Raw genomic sequence first — 20,057 nt, forward strand, 5'->3', positions numbered from 1 at the left:
ACGTTTTGAACGACTAGTAGATTTTCGCTCTCGATTTCTGTGCGTGGCAGCTGGCTCAGAATGCTCCCTCGTCGACTATCAAAATGTCCGCTACTTTCATCTGTAAAACGTTTACCTCTAACACCATCCAAATTAGAAATTCTAGTACATTAACGTTTTATTTTGCACCAAAATGGAACGCTAAAGTGTAATTTAAAATATCGAAGTACAACACTGCTCAGTTCCCTCCTCCAGGTCTTTCCTCTCACCCCTACCTGTACATCCCTCACTCTCGTTTTCTTTCTCGTCTCCAGACTCCTGGTCCGGAGTTAGATATAATTCCTTTAATTTCAACACAGTCATCCTTTCCAACGGTGTTTCTCCAGGTTTTTACCAGAACTCAACTTTTGCTACTCCATTGGCTGTTATTACGGTGGAAAGTGTTCCTGATGATGTACTGGTTAGGTTTGTTGGAAGAGCAAACAGTCACGACAGTCACGCCTTTTGAAAGCGAGAAGTTAAACTTACGTTTAAGATTTCTTCGTCAAGTGAACCTCATTCTGGAGCTGAGAGAAAAGAATTTTGAAGAAACACTTTACTCTGAGGAAATAATAAGACCAGCTTCATTCACTAAACCGCTACAAAATGATACTCTGCAGGTTTGTCTGGACAATTAACGAAGACTTCTGTAAGGTATGAATTCTACACCCGGCATCGACGTTCGATTCACAAGAACTGAATCAGAGTGACATTTTCAAAGGAAGCTCGGTTGTTGCTTTACTTTTAATCTGATGGCAATGAATTAACACCTAAATTATGATTTTAAAGTTGCAGAAGAGAGTGAGCATTCCGATCTTGCACCATCGGTCGGAACCAATGTTTAATGCTTGCTTGCAAACCCGACGGTTCACTTTCACAGTAATCAGTGAAAATTCGGCTTGCTATGTCATAAAAAAGTAGGCTTAATCCAATTATTTTCGCTAAATTCCGCTACTGTTTCAAAGCGTTTCTATGTTTAGGTCGCTAAATTTCCGTAATTTTGGACTGGAATGAGCTTAGAGTCACAGTACGCGAGCAATCGAAAATGCCAGTGTTGTTTATGACGAAAAACTCGACTACAGTTTCCATGGATTCAGGTGAAAAGTCTAAATCATTCGCTTCGGCTATCAGTGCGGTTAGTATCGAGTTTTGGAGCGAGAGAATTGCGACATTTTTCGTAGTGAAATTGAACAGAAAATTTTTACAAAAGCCAAAAGAAGCCAAAAACAAAAACAAAAAATATAATATGCCCAAAAAATTATATAGTTTAAGTTTTCGTTAAGCCCGGTGTGAATAGCCGAGGATAAAAAATGGCTTCGTGGCTAAGCCGCGAAATTAGTGGTGGTGGTAGTAATCTTCCTCCACTGAAACAAAAGTCTAAAATACCAGTCAGAGTGACTCGGTTGAGTGGTGACAGCGACAAAAGCTCTTCATCAGAAGACGAAGGCAATAAAAAGCCGAGCTTGTCGAAGGATTCAGTGGAAAAACTTCAAAGTCAGCGACCATCAAGGATTCCGATCAAGGTCGGTCAGAAAAAGAACAAGATCGAAAAGGACAAACTCCCAGGGAAGAATATGCGAGCTGTAATGGGAGAAAAACCTTTAGGAAGAGACTCAGGTATTGTGTTCAATTTGATCTCTTTCTTTGGACATAAGCTTAAACCATGACAGTGTAGATTGTATGTAGTAAGCTTATAAGAACCATGTTAGCTTCTGACCAAATTTTCAATTTTTATTCCCCTTTAATAAATGTTTTTATCATATGGCTGTGTCTCACAAGGACTGGGAACTACCGAATTCACGAATTTGATTGGCTGAAATCGATATTGACCGCGGTCTAGATTTTCCCATCTAGACCGGTTTCATTTTGCGTTGAAAAAGTAGCAAACTAAAATACAAAAATGTTCACCACTTTCTTTTATTTTCTTCTCAATCATTTATGGAAGTGCCAAAAAGCCTGATGAAAAAAAAAAAAAAGTAAAGAGGACGAGCAAATTTCGGCAGGTTTATGTTAAGCTCATCGCCGTTCGCAAGCAAAATGTCAGCAAACCAGTTACATTAAACGAATTAAAGTTTTCTTCTTTGCCGGCCATATAATAAACATCTTATTAACCGAGCTAAGTCGGTCTGTGTGGGAGAATCTTGACCTCGGTCGTGTGTACAGACCTCACTGCGTTCGGTCTGTACTCACGACCTCGGTCAAGATTCTCCCATACAGACCTCGAGCTCGGTTAATAAGAGCTAAGTATTGTTTCATCATTTAGTAATCGTAATGTGCGATTTTGAATTTGCCATTAGAGGGAAAATTAGACCTAAAACAATTCTATTTTAGAATCAGCTTTGGAATTTATACAAAGCTGAAGCTTACGTTAGAATAAATAAGAAGACTTAGAGTGGACGGTTGGAATCAGACAAATGCTAGAACTGAAAACTGGAGAATGCAAAACTGTTGTTTTCCTCAAATAAAAAAAGAACTTTTCTTAGTATCAGGGGAAGATTGTTTTATAGGTTATACCTGTCTATGGAACAACAAAAAAATAGTTTTCAAAACACTGCTTCCATTGTTCGTGAAGGGGAGAATGTCTCCCCGATTTGCGATTGTAGCAGATTTTTCTTGTTTAACTAGCGAAGGGCAAGCAAAAGATGAAAACAAAAAACAACTGAAATTAAGCGCAACTCGATAATCCGCAGTATGTTCTAAAGTATTTATGACATTTCAGTCTAATAGTAAGAACAAGAGCTACAACAAAGGGTTGAGATGGCCACTCAAAACAAATCAATTCCGCTACATTGTAAAATGATAAAATGCGGTTCCCAAAGTTTCTGCAGCCTAAATGTACGATTAGAAGGTACTTCTCTACAAGTAACCAAAGCTCTAAGGCTTTTTAAAACTATTTAGTTGACATGCTTATTAGTGTTTGTGTGTGTTCTGGGGTTTAATGATTAGAAATTCCCACCATCGAGATAACACGGCAAGGAACGGCAAGTATTTACGTTGTTATGGAGACTACTCAACCCCAAGCCCCACGCGTAATTGACACCAAAATCGCGAGAAGAATGGGGAGGGGAGTAATGTTTCTTTGTCATTTGTGGTTGGTTTTCGTCGTGCAATTGAGCTTTCCAGTTTTGTGGCATTGATAAATTTTGTCTTTTTTTGAAATACTCTGTTAAGGACAAAGGAAGATTGAAAGGAAACTAATGGTAAAAATGCTTATAGGTATAAATCTAAGAGAAACGCGAGGAAAACAAGCCAAGGCTAAATTCAGTACCAGTCCTCCAACAGCAGCGAAACGTAGCAGTCGTAAACCTGCCAAAGAACCGACACCACAAGTGAGACGACGAATACCAAGACAACTTACTCCGTTAGAAACAATGCAGGTAAATGACACGCTCTTGTTGCCGATATGTTGTAAAATAAACCTTTTCTTTTTCAAACCCAACTCAAACTTTATTAAGGTGAAATGAGAACAAAAGTATTCAAGGAATTCAACCAATGTTGTCGATTTCACTAGATCCAAGGGGCTACTCCCTGGGATTCTTGGCGAGGATATGACACCCTGGGGAGGTGTTATTCTAAAGCGTCTAAGAGTTACTTTTTTTTTCTTATTTGCAACGAAAACCATTTAATTTTATGGAAAAACGATAAATCTTATTCCTGCTACTAGCAATGCATTACTAAGGTGCATAGCAATTTATATATTAAGTGATGGAGTCAAGAAGGAGCTCCTTAACTTTGCAAAGGAACATTGTTTTGATATTCTGTTGGTCAAATCCTCGTCAAGTTTTTCACCAAGCTTTTATAAATCGTATTGTAACAAACAGGTCTCCAAGGATGAGAAAGAACCACGCAACGAAACCTCGGCCAGTGATTCATCATCTGCAGCTAGGACAGATGAAATCACGCCAGATTTTGAGTGTAACATTGCGCGCGTGGAAGATGAAGATCTCATGAGAGGAGCGAAATCAAACATGAGTGGAAGTGAATATGGAGACGACTTTGAACGATATTCGGTCTCCAGCGATGAACAAACACTGCCGAATGTACCGCCATGGCTAAGAGAAGCAGTCGAGTAAGATTTAAGTCTGTTAACTATATTATTATAGGAAAATTGAGGCGTTCTTACACATTTGATGTGCTTCATGTTGTGTTTTAATGATCGCATAACGATCAAAAGCATCCAGGCGTCAAACAAAGTGATACAATCATCCAACCACAGACAAACACTCGTAACGATCCTAACCGTCGTGACGATAGACAGGCCAACAAGAGCAGAGAATTCGCCCCCGCCCCCTCAAAAGCAAAAGTTCTCATTTGTGAAATTTACTTTTTATCTATCACAGGGAACAAAAAGCGGCGAAACTGGCCCAAAATGAAAAGTGAGTATTATTTTCTTGTAGCCGTGCAAGTTCATGACCTTTTCAAAGAAGTGAAATATGAAACTGTAATGTAAGTTATTGAAATCGTCAATGTAAGGTATTGAAATCGGGCAACTTTTGTCACTGGAGATGGCATTAAATATTCACGGAAAGGGATTTACATTTCTAAAAACCATAACAGATTGTAAAAAGTGAAAAATACGGAAAATTTTGTGTCTCCAAGCTTCTAATTTGGCGCCAAAAGTGGGTCGCCGGCGTCCGCATGGCAAATCGCTTGTAGTTCGTCGAGTGTCGCCAGGTAGGATAATACAGTGTGTTATTTTGAACAAAATATGCTGTTCCTCGTCAAATTGAGCCCGGAATTCTCAAGTAAACTCAGTATTAGAAGAGGCCAAAGCAACGTTTAGCATAGTCTTTATTTTTGTTAGCTGCGAAGAAAAAAGCTATTACCGTGTCGTTTCGGTAGGACAGCTCAGTGTTGACTGCCGCTTGTACTGCGGGCGCAGCCGTCGTATGCAGGGATATCTGTCATGATCTCTGAAACTTTCAACTCTTAACTTTAATTTTAATTTTCAGGATTTTTCTGAGTTTCGAATTGATTTTAAAATCGACGATTCGACAAATTTAACTGGCCTTCTTCAGGTATGAAGAATTAAAATTAATATCAACCTTGCAGAAAGAATCGGGAAAAACAGAAAACAACTTTTCATTCAAAAAAACTATACGAAAAATTTTCAAAACTAAGGAATTACATAAACTAAACTTCAGAAGCGAAACATGTACCAACAAGAAGAATGTATTTTCAATTAAGGAACGCCTCAAAAAGTGCCAATGCTGCCACGATTGAGCTTGGTGCTGGCCATAAAGACATCCAGGAAGACCTAACAGTTACTTCGTATCCGGCTCCAAAAGATATCTGCACTGACTTCGCGGCGGACGAGTTGGACAAAATAATTGCCGACCTGAGTGTCATGAACGCTGACATGACAGACGAGGAGCATGGTGATGCAATGGCGTCTTTGTTGTTGCTACGCGACGAGGCCAGGTATGCCCGGAGTGATGCCCTGAATGATTTTATGTGAACCCAGTTACGAAGAAGTCAATAACACCGCAAAAATGGCTACAGAAGTATTCTTTCCAAAGTTTATGAATTTTTTGAAAAGCTGTATGTATCGTATGCCCATTTCATTTACATATTTTTACTTAAACGATTTTACTATATACAGCATACTTTTTAAAATAAGCCTTAACAAGCCTTAGAACGTGAAACAATGTTATGTAATCTCATGAAGCTGTGTGTTTGAAGTTGATAAAGGTCAATTAACCACCATAGTGAATTTGTAAGAGCTGACGTTTTGAGCGCTAGCTCTTTTGCTGCTGTGAAACTCAGAGGGAGACCGGCCGCTAGAAACCTCAGGGTCGTCAAATTCTCCAGGGCATAATCTTCCTTTACCAATTTCTAAGTGTTTCACTGCACTGCCGATGCAGCACAGAAGGTTTTCTAGAGCCCTTTTGTTTCGTTTGCTAATGGAACAATTGTGCATTAACTTTTTACAGGGACAGAGAGGAACCCATGAAAGATACAGAACGTGACACCAGTGAAAATAACGAGGTCGTCAAATATGATGTCACCATTACAAGTTTTGTCGACGATGCTGTGAAACCAGTGCTTGAAGAACAAAACAACTTGGAGGAGAAAGCAACAAGTGACGAAGAGTTCGATTGTAGCTCTGTCACGGTATCGAGCGAAGGGGAAAGAAAAATTGCCGCACTGGATGAAAAATCAAGACGGCTTAAAGCTCAGTTTGCCGAGGAAAACAGACTAGTTATCGCATCTATGGACAAGATACGAGAAGAGATCAAACAGAGTCACGAGAGTGAAGACGCCATAACCAATGATATCGAGGAGATGAGACACAGACAGGATGAAATCAGACAAGACCTGAGACGCTTAGATGAGATATCTAAAAGTCGAGAGCGCGAGGAGGAAAAGTGGAAAGCGAAGATCGATAAGAAGAAGATGAAAATTGCACGAAGACTGGAGAAAGTATGAGCCGATCGGCTTGAGTATCAACAGGAGACAGCAGCTGAAAACGAGAACCCAGAAAACCAGAATGGAGCAGGACATCAAATGCAACAGGAGTGTAAACATGCAACTGAAGCAACCACTAGTTGCCTTAAGAAGGCCGCGTCCTACATCATTTTATATGAGTCCCACGACGTTAAGGAATATAGCAGCGTAAAACAGCTGGAAAAGAAGCGCAAACAACTTCGACGTCTGGAGAAAATGGAGAAAAAAGTCATCAAAAGAGAGAAGTTGGAACAAAGAGAGCGAAAAAAGATCGAAAAAGAGAGACGAAAAGTTGCTCGTAAACTTGAAAAACTAAGAGCTAAGAATTCAGCAGTGACTGAGAAAAATCTGGTGTCCTCCCAGTCTGTAAGTAATCAAGCTCAAGAAGTTTCTAGTGCCAGTTTATTGCAGGAAAATTCTGAAGAACCCCAAACAGTTAATCAGACTCAACATCAAACCACTCACTTCACTGCGTCTTGTGACGTTCATCAAAAAGAACAGGATGCCTCAAATGAAGCATCTGATCGAGATCCAACAGAGGGACATTCGTCGTAACGCACGTGAAGTCCGACCCAGTGTGTCTAACGGGGTAGTAGTGGCATTTGAAAATTCAGAGCTCGACATATCTGAAGATATGAAAGAGCCAGTTTTGGACAGCATCATTTGTGAAACAGAAGTGACAGAACTTGCTCCAGAAGATGTGGAGACTATGCACCAAAGATCATTAAAACTTCAAAATGACAAGTACGTGGCTACTGAAGGTTCTGTTGGAGAAGAAATGAAAACCAAACAATACAACGAATTTGTTATGGAGAATTCAAAGGAATCCAGCGGCTCAGGTGATAATCAAATGGACAACGAGGATGCCTCGGAAGACGTTGAGATCGATTGTTTAGAGAAAGAAGACACGCTGAAAGACATATCAGTGGAACTCTTCAGTATCGAAGAACAGTTGGGTCTGATTGTACCCCACAACAACCCTAAATGTGGTGGGGAACTAGAAAAGAATTTCAAGTCAGAGGAATGTGCATCGAAAACAGCTGGCATGGAATATGATGAGTTATCTTCCTTACAAGGAGAGATTCTTGTAAACAATTCTTCTGAGAGGGAGGTCGTTTCAACAGCTACTGTTAGGGCTAGTGGGAAACTCGAAAAAATGTCTCGCTTTTTCGCAACAAACACCCGCACATTGGGGCCAGCCGCAGATTGTTTAGATAGTACATCTGCTTACAGTGTGATGGCTCACGACGAAATCCCTCCTCTATGTTTTGACGGTAAAGAAACATTGACAAAAAGCGATGCTTTTGATCAAATTGATGGCGGGGGCCATGATAATGACGGCCCGCTGCAGTGTTTGGATGATACAGACCTGGAACTGTCCACGCGTTCCACAGAAAACAAGTGGACCAGAGATCCACTTGAAAAGAGTGTACCAAGGCCTGAATATGTCAAAGAAGATGGCAATGATGTCCCAGATGAATTTGTGAACGATGGAAGTGATGATGCCATGAATATGACATTGAGTTATGAAAGCTTTCACCGTGAGAATCCCATTTGTACAGAGAACGGTAGCCTTATAGCCAACGAACCTTCTCCATTAATGCAAAAGGTCTCTGGCAGGTTTACGCCAGGTGGACTACGACCGCTTTTCAACTCACATGGAACTGGAGAGTTCAACTCAATATTTGAAGATACAGTTCCCTCAGAAGAGGAAGTAGAAGACAAAGTACGGGATGAAGATGGCCAATTTACCTTGGAGGAAAATTCCTCTCTCCACCATTTGGAAACAGGACCATTTGAAGATGAAACGTGGAGCCACGACCACGGCATGAGCTTCGAAGATTTACCCAAGCGATACGCTGCTTGCACTGATGTAGAGGGAGCTGAAAACGTACAAGTGGATATCGTCTATGAAGAAGTGAGTCGTCGCTCATCTGACCCAAACTCATTCTCTATCGTCTGCGAAGTGGCCAGTATCCAAACTTGCGACCAAGAGAGCTGGATGGAACAAGAAGACATCGTTGAAGAAATAGATGTTGCATCTATTAAGGAACCATCTTTAAGTGAGGAACGCCCGTTAGCCTTCCTTAAATGTGATGAGATGAAAATGAAACAAGAGACAGTAGTTGACATTGAGACAAAACCTGAAGTGGAACTGGGTGGAAGCGGAGGAAAACTTGTATGTGATCATCATGAGTTACGAGACAGCATTGAAGTAATGGGGTTTTCACAACCGCCATTAACAAAAAGCGTACAATTCACAGTCAACTGCAAAGGGTAATTTTCAAGAAGACGATTTCGTTGCCGAATTTGATGACTTTTTAGACGAAGTTGAAGAAGCCTTGCAAGTGGCGGAAAACCAAGGTGATGCAAAGACAGTTAACGCTTCAAAGGTAGTTGGCGCGTTTGCAAAGACAATTGACGCACAATCTACGTTGGAGTCTCCTGATAGGAAAACGCAGGAAGTGCTTCTAGATCATGGCAATAACAAATCCGTGGAGAAGTTTAGAGGGTTGAAAGAAGACGCATCTTCACATAAAGAAATTTACGAGGATTTTAACATTCCACTGCTTATTTCAGACAGGGATACAAACAACAAACCTCTTACAGAGTACAAGGAAGCATTCCGTTATAGCCATTCACACCAGTCTGGTAATGGTGAAGATGTAAAGAAGGCCTTCCTGGATAGACATTTGCATCCCGTTATTGATACACCCAAAGAACTGGATTCCTGAGCTCTATTTAATGATGCATTTCAATCTGAATACTCCGGTGATAGGGATGACTGTGCCTCGAAGAGTACTGCTTCCAGCCTTGGGAAAAAGATGCTGGAAAAAACGAACGACCAAAATCTGTTTCTAATGTCAGAAAATAAAGACGTGCATAACACAGGCGAAGTTTCTGGCTTTGCGCATTGCATGGAAGGACCACTCGCTGAGACAAAAGTGCAAGATGAGCAACGCCTTTTAATGGATCTGGATGCCACAAATAAGAAAAACCAACAACTGATAGAGGAAAACGCACACAATGACGAAGATTCTTTGGATGAAAAGGCAGGTTATGATTCTTCTAAAAATTTAGTTGAAGTCGGTAGGATCACGACTGATACTTCCCGAGCAGATGATGCCGTGGCAAGAGCTGAGGACGAATCTCCTGTCAGCGAAATTCAAGAACTGCTTCGTGAGGAAGATTCAAAAGTAGAGAAATCACAGTCTATTTGTGATACCGGTGATGAACTTGATTTTTGGGGCTCAATGGATGATATGCTACTAACTGATTCTCAGTGTGTTATTGAAGGCAAGGAAGAATCTGTGGAGCTCCATACTTATCTGATGTTGTTAATAAAAGACCTAACCACAAGAATAAAGAAGAAGAAAGGGAAACTCTTGAACTTGAGACTAGCCCAGCATCAGCTTTAAAGTCTACAGCGGCATCACCAGGACGTCATACAGACAGTTTAATTTCCTCGCGCAAAGACGAAAATATCTCTGTTGTTAGTGAACGTGTCAAATCAACAAATAATGAAGTATGTGCTCTTGAAATAGAAAAAGATACAAAATTGGATTCAGTGGGTGATTTGGCTCTCCCTAGGGTCAGTGGCGTCAAGAAAGAGGTATCCTCTGTTCATCAAGATATTTCAGTTTCCCGCATTGATGACGAGGTCTTGGCGGTTTGCGAAGAGTTTCAAAGGATAGAATATCACGAACAGTCTGTTCTACAGGTAGCTCCTGGAATGGGCAGAAGCTGCCAGAAAGACAATAAGGCGACTGCCAGTGACGTTAAAGCTAATGGCGGTGATGGATTTGTGTCAGTTGACTCAATAATGGATGAAAGGTTAGAAACTTCACTGGAAGATAAATTTTCTCAAGTTGATACACCATCTAAAGAGGTCAGTCAGCGTCTCCATGCTACCAAAAGGCTTTTATCAGGAAAAGGAAAAGTGACGAAGGCTAAGCTCAAAGAGGAAGAGTTCATAGATGACTTTGACCGTTTACTTGACGAAGCGGAAGAGGACATACGAACTGAAGAAAGCATGTCGTCTCCTAAAAGCAATTCTCATTCTTCAGAAACTGAAAAAGCAGTTGAGGAAATTGAAGATCAATCAATCATTGATGTAGAAACTCTGGATGAATCTGTATCGTGGGTGACTGATATTGACAACGAATAGTCATTGTTGTCGTCGTGCGACGAGGAAGTGGCAGCTATTAACGACAATATTTTAGAGGTGATTTCGGAAGACAAAGGTGAACCAGATTCCTGGGACGCTTTGGACGAGCTTGTTGGCGAACGATTCCAAAATCGCGATTCTAGCTTTGTCTTAAACGACGGAGAGTGTCAGATGAACGCAGACGAGCTAATTACGAGCGAAGAATAGCAGCTGTAGTAAACATCTCTGAACATCTTCTGCATCAAGAGTAACTGGCAGCTGTTAAAGCAGCGGCCTGTGAAGTTACTGAGATTGATGCCTTGGAAGATGAGGTGAAGCAAAGTGTAACGAAACATCATGTACATGTTATAAATAGCCCAACGAAAGACAAAATACAAGCGCATGTGACCAACAAGGAAAAAGGTGGTACTGTCAGTGGAGAAAAGGCAACAGTTGAAGACGCTATTGAACAATTAAACAAACTGCGTTCAGTGGTCACTGACATACGAGAGCAGCTAAGTGGAAGGAATGGAACTAAAGGACAGAGATTTACTGTACAAACAGAGATGAATTCAGTCCCAGTTCTGCTGAATAGCATTAGTACGCGTGATGATAACATCGGAAAAATGGCAGAAGAATTAAAACAGGCAACTGAAAAGAGTAATAAGGGTTCAGTCAAAAGCGACGAGCATGTTGGGACGGAAGTGTTAGAGGAAAGAAGAAAAGAAAACGCCAAAATGTTGGTTGAGATCACTATAATGCAGGAGGAGGTCGTGGCGTTTAAGAAGAAGAATAAATCTTTGCATTCTGAGCTTGAAGCGACAAAAGCTGAGTTAAAATGTCTTCAATCCAGGGATGAGTACAAGCAAAGAGAGTTAACAAATTTAAAAAATGATTTTGATCGAAAGGAGAAAAAGTGGGATGAAGCAGAAGAGAGCCTGGAAAACGCGCTGAAGGACAAGCCAGAGCTATTGCATGATGTTGAGTATTTGAAGGACAGCCTGAGGTTTAGTCGGGAAAACATTGCGAGGTTGAACAATAGAGTTGACGAATTAAATGAGATCATTAAAGAATTAAAGAAGAGACTAAGATGGATCATAAGCGACACGAGTACGGACATTTACGCGAGGAGTTAGAGTTATTGAAGGGATCCCTGGAATTGTCTAGTCAACAAGAAACGTTGTTGAGATGCCAGGTGGATGGTTTAGAAGCAGATGTATCTCACTTCAAACATTGTGAGCAGACCTTGAAAAGCAACTTGAAGACTGTAATAAACGAGAAGTCGAGGATAATAGAGCAACTTGAGGAACAGCTGAGTACAGCTGAGAATGAAATTATCAGGATGATCGCAGAGCTGTCAAGGGCATCAGATAAGGAGAGTCTGCTGAGCGAACTTAAGAAAGAAAACATGAGGGTTATAAAACAACTCGAAGATCAGTCAAAGGAGATTACTGAAGAAAACTCCACGCTTAAAGCCGAATTGTCCAAGGTATCAGAGAAGGATAATCAAATGACTGAGCTCAAAAGTGAAACGACGAAGGTCATAAAACATCTTGAAGATCAGCTAGTGAACCTTAAGAAGGAAAATCACAACCTGGCCATAGAATTGTCCAAGGTGTCAGAGAACGATAATGAGATGATTGAATTAAAAGGTGAAACGTCCAAGTTCATCAATAATCTTGATGATCAACTAGCAGCACTTAAGAAGGAAAATTCCACGCTGGCCACAGAATTGTACAAGGCATCAGAGAAGGATAATCACATGACTGAGCTTCAAAGTGAAACGACGAAGGTCATAAAACATCTTGAAGATCAGCTAGCGAACCTTAAGAAGGAAAATCACAATTTGGAAACAGAATTGTACAAGGTATTAGAGAAGGATAACCAAATGAGTGAACTAAAACGCGAAACGTCGAAAGTCATAAATAAACTTGAAGATCAGCTCGCGACTCTTAAGAAGGAAAACTCCACGCTGGCCACAGAATTGTCCAGGGCATCAAATAAGGATAACCAGATGAGTGAACTACAGAGCGAAACGTCGAACGTCATGAAACAACTTGAAGATCAGTTAGCAAGGCTTAGGAAAGAAAATTCCACGCTGGCGACAGAACTGTCTAACGTCACGGAAAAGGATAAACAACTGACAGAACTCTGCAACCAAGTAGAAAACTTGACGACTCAGAACAAGTTACTACAAGATCAAGCCGTGGAATCCAAAAAGCAGTTTTTTGATGAATTGAAATATCCGCCGGAAGAAACCAGTGAACTTGGAGAAGACAGCATGCGTACAAGGAGGTGTCGCAGAAGCAAAGGCTCCGATGTTAAAAAGTTAAGGAAACGCGTTCGTCAGAATGAACAAGAACTTGAGTTCTTAGGTAGATTTATTCGACAGAGAGGTCTTGAGTTTGGGAGAAGACCACAATACCACATCGATCAGGATCTGAAAGACACGCCTGATGAACTGCCGAACGTAAAAGACACCTTAAACCGTGGGCAATAACATGGAAAAGATAAACAGAACACAAGCCAAGTGCGAGAAATGGAGGAGGTCATCGAGGGCATCAGAAAATCTCTTCGACAGGCGGAGTATGATTTGCACCAAACAAAGGATGCTTTAACAGTGAAGACAGAAAGGACTGAATTTCTGGAGCGTCGAGTGGAAGAGACAGAAATGTTACTTGAGGAAACAAGCAAGCGTCTAAGACAGAACCAATACGATTTGAACAGACTGATGCAACTTTGAGACAGCAGTTAGAAAGATCAGCAACGCTTGAAAATCAATTAAAAGAAAAGGAAAATGCCAGGAACACTGCAATAACATCCATCAAGATCAGGAATTGAAGGAGGCCTTCCGCAGAATATGCCAAAAAGATCAAAGGACTGATGATTTATTTGATGAGTTAAAGCGAGAAAGATATGATAAAGAGTGTCTTAAATGAGCCATTGAAGTGAACGAATGTAATGCTGTTAGGGAAAAAGGACTATTAAAGAGACTAAGAGGACTTGAGAATCAGTTACAGCGGACGGAGGAGCTAAAAAAAACCAAATTAGCCTCTCTTATGGACAAACAGCAGGAATTGGAGCAGTTGTACCGCAGCGTAAGCACTAAAGATGCACAAATTGACGACTTAACACTAAAGCTGAAACAAGAAAGGCTGGACAAAGACTTTTTGAAAAGGACCATTGCCGTTGCGGAGTGTAATTTCGATAACGAGAAGGGACTTCTCGAGAGATCAACACAGCTTGAAAACAAGTTACCGGAGACACAAGAGCTGAGAGAGAAAATGCTAGTGTCACTTAAGAATAATAAGGAGGCATTAGAGCAAGCCAATGATGAGACTGATCAACTAAATCAAAGGTTAACACGGGAAACATCGGCTGACCGGTCTTTACCAGGATAAATAAAGTTATTATTATTATTATTATTATTATTATTATTATTAAAGATTCGCACAGCTATTGATGATATTGAAGCTGGTTTCGTCATTGGCTCCGGGCAACAACAAGTTGCCTAGGGAAGCCAAGAAACACCCCTTGTTTGCTTTTTCTCTTCTTTCTTCATCTCCAGCACCTTTCTAAGAATTCTTGCCGACCCCAACAATGCACATCTCTGGATCAGTCCAACAGGAATGCCCACCTCAATGGCTCTCAGATTGTCCTTCAATCTCAGTGGTATTGATCCCAATGCTCCCACTACCACTGGAATAACCTTTGTCCTCACACCCCACATTTTTCGAACTTCTGTTGCTAGATCTTGATACTTTTCAACTTTTTCATCTTCCTTCTCTCTCACCCCATTATCCCATGGAATTGCCATATCTATAATCTGACAGCTCTTGTCCCTCTTGTCAATGATCACCAAATCCGGTCTCCTAGCCCCTATTTCATGGTCTGTTCGCACACTGAAGTCCCATAGAAGTTTGTAATCCTCATTTTCAAGCACACAGTCTGGAACATGGTCATACCATCTCTCCTTTCGTTCAAACCCACATTTTCCTGACAGGTCCCAATGGATTGCTCTAGCCACGTTATCATGTCTCCTTTTGTATTCTTTTTGTGCCAGTTTCGATCACGAACTTACAATATGGCTAATGGTCTCGTTACTCTATTATTATTATTATTATTATTATTAAGGAATATTTGAGAAGGGCCGTTGAGGCTGCGGAGTGTAACGCTAAAAAAGAGAAAGAACTGTCGGAGAAACGAAGAACCGAGCTTGAGATTCGGCTACAGGAAATGGAAAAGCTACAAGAAAGGACTCAATCATCTCTCAATTAAGAGACTGATTTGCAGCAGGTTTACACCAAGCTAAGCAGAAAGGACAATACAATTGACGAGCTAAAGCAGGAACTAAAACAAGAACGGTCTGAAAAAAGAGAATTGAGAAAGGCCATGGAGAGAAAAAAATCTAATGTTCAGCGACAGAAAATACTCCTGGATGGTAGAAAAGAAGAAGTGGAAAAATTGAAGGAGCAGCTTTGTCACTACGAGAAGAAAGTAGGAAAGCTAAAAGTTAACTTGGAGCAAATGAGAACGGAGCTAGAAGTAGCTGAAGACATCTTGACTTACAGACAAGACAATGTTGGTAATGCGGGTATCTCATCGCGAATACAATACGATCACTTGCAAGTCTTTCCCACAAAGCAAAGAAGGCATACTAAGGGGAGCTTCACAGAAATCGGATCGTTAATGGTACATGCGGCAGGACGGCTTAGTAAGCTACTGCAAAGGTAGAAAGAATTAGATTCATCAGCTGCGTTACTGAAACAGAAAGAAGATGAGGCAAAGCGTGTTGTGGAAAGGTTAAGAGGAGAATTGAATCAACGAGATAATGAAATAGAAAGCTTGAAAAGTTCTCTTTTAAAGAGTGTGACCGAAGCAGAATGCACGAAAGGTCGCCTAAGAGAAGTCGAGTATGAAAATATTGATCTCAAGAAAACTCTTGCAGACGAGAGTGACCAAGTGAAGACGCTAGAAATACTTGTCAAACAACTTGAAGGAGATGTACAAAGAGCTCAGAACTCTTTAAAGGACAAAGACACTTCACTGGAAGAAACTAAAGAGAGTTTACAATTAAAAAGGTCGCTTTTAACAAGCATGGAGGCCAAATTGTGTCTAAAAGACAATGAAATTGAGGAATTGAGGGTAGTAAATAAGGAAAGATGTTTGGAGTTGGAACGTGTGCAGACGTCTCTTAAAGAAGTAAAGAAAGAGTTGGAGATTTCTTCATCCATTATCACAAAGCAAAATGAGGAGTTTGTTCATCTCAGATCGAGTGTAGACAGAAAAACCTGGGAAGCAGACAAAATGAAGTCTCGGGTGGAACCGACACAGCATGAGGTAAAATTGTTGTCAATTCAACTTGAATGTGCCGAGAAAGACAAAGAAAGTCTTTCACGAGAACTGGCCGCTGCTACCGTGCGTTTGGAAAACGAGCAAGTATTGGCAGATCGACAGAAGAAGGCTCTTCAGGAGCAAGTGAAGTCTGGATTAGAAGATCTGAAAAATAAAACAAAACTTATTTGGGACATGAAGATGAGCCTTCAGGAGTCTTCAGCTCGGATCTCAAGACTTGAGGCAGAAAAGTTAGAACAAGAGGAATGCTTTACAGACTACAAAAGAAAACCTGTGCGTGGTGTCAAGCAGCTGAAACAGTCTTTAAACATGGCAAATGAAAATGAAGGTTTGCTTCAGTCCGGGATAGGATCAGCAGAACGCGAGATGTTTGAACTGAGAAAAGAAAACAAAAGGCTAAAGTTTGAATTGCCGCTAAAGGAAACTGCTGAATTCCCTCAAGATGGGATAGAGGACACATCTTCTGGGTTATTTAAGGTAAGACCTGCCTTTGTTGTGACTTGTTCTTTCGGCGCTCACATTTGACACCCAGAGAAACTAGCTGATGGAAGAATGTTTAGCTCGCTCTTTACACCATGATTTCGAACAAATGTTTACTTTCCTGTTTTCTTAACCTAGTTTATTAGCTGGCTCAGTCAATTATTCCCTGTGAAATGTTTTGTTTTGGAAACGTCTATCAGTTACTTGAGATATCTGGATCAGATTTGAATGGTCCATTTGAACTATTTTGGGCGGTTTCTGTATGTTTCACTGTTTTACCAGCTCGTTTAAAATACTTTGGAATATTTTACAGAGGTTTCTTGTTATTAACCGGTTCTCATTGCCCCATGGTTCCACCAGCTGTATATGCTGGTTTGTGATCACAGCGTTTCGGTTTAGTCTTCATTTTTGTCGTTTACCAGCAGACCGACTTGGACGCCAAAAGACAAGAAGTGATCACCAAGCTGAAGCAATTGGAGACTGAGGTTAAAGGAGACATGACAACTGGTTGTCATGGAGAGATGCATGAGCCGCAGGAGTCAAGTGATACGCGGTCAGTAAAACTCGTTGATACTAAGTGTCAGGTACAATGTTCGTTCTAGGGAGGAGATTGGATCTTTGTACATTTTAAGTAGTTAACTTTTTTTAAGCCTCACATACAGAGCCCGATATATAAGGTAAGAATACGACAGGACTTACGGTCTTTTCCAGAATGAGCCTGAGATAAACACTTTCCCAGGGAAGAAAGGTTGTCTCATCTTAAGATAGCAATCTGGGAAAGGTTTCTTTCCACTCCGCTGATCAACTCTTTTTCGATTTGATAATTTATTATTTTTGACTTTTAGCCCATTTTATCATAGTAGGTCAAGAGAACGCGCAAAATATGCCGTCTATATATGCACGTTATCCGATGGTTCAACATATCAAACAAGCAAATATTTTGTGAGTTTGTAGAAAATACGAGCAGTGGGTAAAATGTCCCCCGCGTATTTTATATCAAACCATCTAATATGGGATTTATTTTTAGTCCACTATTTCTCTATATAAGGTCAAGAGAGCCCGCAAAATATCAGCCCGTATTCCACAATAGAATCGTATTTTGTTTTTGCCATTCGCACGCACCTCATTTGATCGGTACAATTTTCATATAATTTATGATTTAGGAAGTATTTCAAAAATCAAAAGGCGAAATACTAGAAAATGGTATGATAGTAAAAAAAGAAATCCCTTATGGGCTCGGAAAAATACAACGCAACCCTCAAAGTATCCGTGCGTATTATAAGTTAAACCCCCGGTGGGGGAACTCCCACATGAAAAGCTCGGGGATGCTTGTCGTTTCGCCTAGGGGTATAAAATCAAGGATTTTGGTCTCATTTAAGATGTTTAGTCCGAGACGCCACTATTTTCAGCTGTCAAAGTTTATTTAGGGTGCACTTGAAGAAATAATAACGAAAACGCTGTCATGTCCTTTTAAAATAAAAATGAGCGATAGAAATTTTACACAACGTTTCGATGTCGTCATGACATCATTATCAAGTGACAAGAAAATAACGGCTCAACAGTGTTATACAATCCAGTTTTCCATCGACGACCTTGCCAATAATTTTTCCGTCCTAAAGAAATGCAACGGAAAACTGGATTGTTTGATTTACGAAATGCTGTTTATTAGAAAGAAGAAACCTAGCCTGAGCACGCAATCGGATTCCATCCGCGCGAAACTATTTGTTTAAACAAATATGTTAATGAACAATCACACCTCTTACCGCATATATAACACTGTTGAACCGTTATTTTCTTGTCACTTGACAATGATGTCGTGACGACATCGAAACGTTGTGTAAAATTTCTATCGCTCATTTTTATTTTGAAATGTTTATCAAAATTTAATATCATTCATGTCCTTTTAAAGTGGTATATTTTAGGAGTTGAATAAAGTTTGAGCCACACCCAGATCGGTCTCCTGAAGCTTTAGGAGATTTATTAAAATTTTTCGAAGAGCATCGCTAATCTATTCATAAGAGGTCTCACCCCTCCCCGGGTTAAACTATCGACTAAGGTGTATCTATTAAACTAAGATATTTTTCTATAGGATGCAGAGTGGAGCTTTGGACAAGCGTTTCTCATCGCAAGGAGTTGAAACTTTCAACAACAGTGCTATTCTGTCCGCAAGGGATCGAATCATGACAGATCCAACTGCACCAAGATCTGCTAAAAAACTCTCAATTTTTGTATGCACTGCTTAATTCCTTACCGTACAGCTGAAAGAAAACTTTATTTCCAACGTAAGAACAATTCTTTGAATGTTTTTATAGTGTAATAAAACGAAATTGTTTAAGCCGCCGAAAAAAAATTGTGAGTATGAATATCGTTTTCCGTTTGTTTTCTCATAAATGGATTAACAGAGAATTTTCCACAACAGAGCAATTGATGTGACGTGTAATATATTTTTTTAAATTTAATGTCAATAAATTATATGAAAGCATTCGTGATATATTAGTGTTTTTCTTCTTAGCCTTCTGGGAAGCAACTCTGGGTTTAGAAGACAATTAGGAGAACTTTGCAAGATTGTGACAATCAGCCAACAAAAGCAAGTAATGTTAGTCTTATTTTGTACCAGGTGGTCTCTCCACAAACGTTAAGTTGTTTGCTACGCCTTACGATGCGAGAGCGGCCACGTTTGTGGCTCAAAAACTTTCGCCAGTGCCCCACCCTTTGCGTTCGAGCTTTTGCAAATGCCCTTTTGTATTTAATATATGACAACGAATTAAGTACTGTTCATTACCTGAAATAACTTGCGAATAATGTTCGTTACCACTTTTCTTAAAAATGATATAATCTTTCTAATCTTTTTGAAGTAAAGTGTAATAGGGGTCAGCCTGTTGACAAAATAGTCAAAATTGCCCTGGTCTCCTTTGCAGCCTTATTTGGGTTGTCACGCAACGCTCCTCCTCAGTAACGGCCCAGTCAGCGTCAAATTAAAAAGGCCACGACATTGCTGACGCTTGGGAATACCTATAAGACACGACTTTTGATTGGCGTAAAGAGCAAATTTTTGCGTCACATATTTACGATTATAATCCATCAAATATTTTCGCTCACGCGCGATTGGTCTAAACGCGTCACGTTACCGAATATTCCCCAGCTAAAACTGGGGAATATCCGAGAATATTCCCCAATTTTCAAAACTGCGCGCGTTGCGAAAAAGATTTGAAGAATAATAAACACAATAGCCCCCATTTGAGGCGAAAATATGCTTGGATATTTGTCCTTGAACATTATCTGTTCCTCGAGGCTCACGTTTTCCTCGAGCTACGCTCTCGGAAAACTGTTCGCTTCTCGGAACAAATAATGTCCGCGGACAAATATCCTAGCATATTTTCGCGCCAAATGGAGGCTATTGTTTATATATATGAGCGAAGCCGGCTGACACGGAATAAGACGCGCGAACGAGAGTGGTTCAAGTTTAAGCAGCTGTTATTGGGAAGAACCTTTGAGTGACCTAAAAATATCGGCTCAGTGCCAAGGTCCTACTATAGAATATTTTTGGGTGGACTTCGTTATACTTAACAACCCACTTTCCAACACCACAAAAGGGTTTGACCTGGTTATA

At 40.4% G+C, this 20,057-nt stretch overlaps 2 pseudogenes; both read left to right on the top strand.

Moving 5' to 3' along the window:
- Positions 1 to 1,328: 1,328 nt before the first annotated feature.
- On the top strand, positions 1,329 to 9,200 carry LOC149107558 (uncharacterized; annotated as a pseudogene).
- A 65-nt stretch (positions 9,201 to 9,265) lies between these two features.
- Positions 9,266 to 18,938, top strand: LOC149107559 (uncharacterized; annotated as a pseudogene).
- Positions 18,939 to 20,057: the final 1,119 nt, after the last annotated feature.

Source organism: Orbicella faveolata, unplaced genomic scaffold, assembly GCF_042242905.1.
Source record: "Orbicella faveolata isolate gen_17 unplaced genomic scaffold, um_ofav_v1 contig_26, whole genome shotgun sequence".
Lineage (NCBI taxonomy): Eukaryota > Metazoa > Cnidaria > Anthozoa > Scleractinia > Merulinidae > Orbicella > Orbicella faveolata.